The sequence below is a fragment of the Octopus bimaculoides genome, chromosome 26 (assembly GCF_001194135.2).
Source record: "Octopus bimaculoides isolate UCB-OBI-ISO-001 chromosome 26, ASM119413v2, whole genome shotgun sequence".
Taxonomy (NCBI): Eukaryota; Metazoa; Mollusca; class Cephalopoda; order Octopoda; family Octopodidae; genus Octopus; species Octopus bimaculoides.
Window position 1 is genome coordinate 2,630,395 of NC_069006.1, and position 3,379 is coordinate 2,633,773.

The window sequence follows — 3,379 nt, forward strand, 5'->3', positions numbered from 1 at the left end:
TAAAAGAAATGGAAAAACTTTCAAAATACAAAGACCTGGAAATAGAGGTAACACGAATGTGGAATCTATAAACAGAAACAATTCCTATCATAGTAGGTGCCTTAGGTATAATAAAAAAAATATTCAGACAAATACATAACAAAAACACCAGGACTTACAAATAAATATATATAACATACAGAAAATTGAACTCCTGGGCACTGCACACATCCTGCGCAAAACACTTTCAATACAGTAACCATAAGAGCACCACAGCAAACCACAACACATACCCAAGGCGCACAGAGCTGCGCTCGGTAGTGACGTGAAAGCACGTTATAAAAATAAAACTACTGAACAATAATAATAGTAATAATAATAACAATATTGATTGACATACGCATACCCTATGACCATAATATCTCAGCAAAAGAATTTGTTAAGCTCAGAAAATATAAAGATCTGCTCATCGAAATCGAAAAGATATGGCATCTCAAGACGGTTACAACACCACTTATTGAGCACTTGGAATGATCAAAAACAGAACGGAAAATTATTTAAGAATGATACGTACCATCCATGCAGGAAGTGTAAAAGATTGTCTTAACTGGTACGTTACACCTATTGAGAAAAGCGTTGTCGCTGTGAATTTTCTTTCCTTTTCCCCTTCTATTTTATTTGTATAATTTTTTAGTTTTTATTTTTTCCTTTTTCTCTCTATTCCCCTTTTTCTCTATCACATGACTCTGTAAATGAACAATGTGGTGTGCTTGTTTTAATGGTCTACTAATGTACGCAATATGTTTCTTTGCCCTAGGTGTCAGGAAGACACTCGGTAAGAAATGGAAATAGAATTGAAAGAAGCTAATGAAAATGATGATGATCATCATCATCATCATCCACATCATCATCATGATCATGATGATGATGATGATAATAAAGCTTAGTACTTACAATAATACCAGTAATAATTGGTGCACAGGAAATGATAAAGAAGGGAGCTGAGACGTATATTAAGCAACTTCCTGATAACGCCAACCTCCGTGAATTGAAAAGAAATAACCTTGATAGGTACAGTCCATATACTACGGAAAGAACTCTCCATCTAAAATGGAATAAATGCGGGGATAATTTTAGCATGCATAGCAAAACAAATGTGCCCTTGCTACCCTTGGCCTCCGGAGGATAACCGGTACTAAGACAACTGAAATAAAGTTATAATGAAAGGAAATCATTAATAATAATAATAATAATAATAATAATAATAATAATAATAATAATAATAATATTTTAAAAAGGATTGACGTAACTCTTCACAAAGATAAACAGTCAAGACGAAGAGCGCGATTCGATTGTAAGATCTTTTATTAGTTGAACGATATTTCGACAGTACGTCTGTCTTTCTCAAGTTCAAATTAAGAAGTGATGAAAATTCAAAATTACAGAAATTTAAACGTAAAGTATGAACGAGAGCAACTAGCGTCCATACGTTGATGGAATGACATCATCAGTTTTTAAGTTACAATTTTATAACAGGCGAAAAGAAAAAGACAAAAAAAAACAGAAAAAAGAAGACGACAGAAAACAAAAGAAAGAAAAAGAGACAAAGAAGAATATTTAATCAAACAGTTTTGTATAAATTTGATGATATTCTCCTGTAATCTTATTCTTCCCTCCAGGGCGTGATGTTAATAACCCGCAGACATATTTCTCATACATTCTGAGAAGTGAAAGTGAAGCCGATTCAGAATATTTTCTGAGAATATGCACTTTCAAGTCTTCTTCAAAATTGCAGCCGCTTGAAACGAAATGTTCAGCAAGTTCTGTTGAACTACTGTTCTTGTGCCTGACGTCGAATCTGTGCACATTAAACCTTTTGTTTAATTGTTCTGTTGTACAACCAACATAAATCAAGTTGTTTCGTGCATTCTGCACCGTACACTAAATGGGAATATTTGCAGGTTCCCCCTTCTGTATAAATCATAACATTTCTCTTATGATTTCTGATGGAATTCACTTCACTGATGTTTTGCACAATGAACAGGGCTTACCTCTCTTGCGGTTGTTCTTTAAGGTACAGCGTGCAGATACTCCAATGTTCGTTTTCTTGGAATCAGATATAGAGGTCAATAATTCTCTTATATTCTTATTCCGTCTAAAGGCTACAATGGGCGGCTGAGGAAATATCTGTTTGAAACGAGGATATTCTTTAGCCACATGATGGTAACATTCATGTAACATTTTTTAAATGCTAGCGATATGTCGGTGCCAGCTAATCACTAAAGGACTTCTATCATCTATTGTATTGTGTTTGCTAAAATTATGCGTGTAGGTTTGAATATCTTTGCTAATGTTAGCTATTTCATTTGCTATTTCCTATAATCATACCTACATCTACATGTATATATAGATGCATATCTGGGTACAGGACATCACAAAAAAAAAACGTGGACAAAATGAAAAACAAGAATATAAACAAAGCCCGGAAAACACTTTTTTCGGACAACTGTAGGAACACACAGGAAAACAGATAGGCCACATAGAGAACATTTCCTTCATCAGCTGCCCCTATTCTTAACTAAGCGTTTCGAAGAGTTAGGGTAGGACGCATTATAAAATTTGTGATGCGGAGGAATTAAGTGGCAAACAGAAAACACAGGGAAAATGAAACAGGGAGAACAAACATGAAGGGCTGTTAGGCCAGGTTACTGTGCGGATATAGATTCTTCTTAAAAGGGGTGTTTACATCTAAGCTTCCCCGGTTTAATTCTATTTATCGATAAAATTCTCAGGAGTCTTGTTTTACGTAGTAGTGTTGGTGTTTATTATTCAATATGCACCAATATTGAGTACATTACAGAGCTGGGGTATTTTTATAGATGTTTGTTTCAATTCGCTGTATATAGGTATAATTAATATAGTATATGATAACAGAGAAAATGGAAAGGTTTGACAGATTACCATCAATTTATTAACATATTCTCAAGTTACACTTGCCTACAATTGTTTCCATATTCGCTCACATTTAAATTACAAATTCGTAAATTAAAATTGCATTTTGAAAATCACGAGGTTAATATTTCTTGAGGGAGAAAAATTGACACAAAGAGAAATTACGTCTTAATTGATTGAGTGCTACTCTCTATATATATGTCTGTGTCTGTGTCTGTGTACGTGTTTAGGTATATATATATATATATGGATATACGTATGTATATATTTATGTATGTATATATATATATATATATATATATATGCATATATGCATATGAGCAAATTGGTATGCTTTGTTTAATATATGTATGGTCAGATATATTGAAATGATAAATTTCTGGAAAGTTTTACAGGTATTTGCAGTTCCAGTGATGGATTGGATGTTGTGAAACAAGAATTGTCAGGA

General features: G+C 33.4%; 2 protein-coding genes and 1 long non-coding RNA gene across 3 annotated transcripts in view; 1 reads left to right on the forward strand and 2 right to left on the reverse strand.

The window, feature by feature from the left end:
- LOC106868831 (cytochrome P450 3A7) overlaps positions 1 to 3,379 on the forward strand; it is a 388,137-nt gene that overhangs the window by 193,275 nt on the left and 191,483 nt on the right. The window lies entirely within an intron of this gene.
- The window catches only part of LOC106884149 (cytochrome P450 3A19), a 69,356-nt gene that overhangs the window by 33,746 nt on the left and 32,231 nt on the right, over positions 1 to 3,379 (reverse strand). The window lies entirely within an intron of this gene.
- The window catches only part of LOC106884148 (uncharacterized), a 13,832-nt gene that overhangs the window by 8,890 nt on the left and 1,563 nt on the right, over positions 1 to 3,379 (reverse strand). The gene's annotated exons all lie outside the window — the stretch shown is intronic.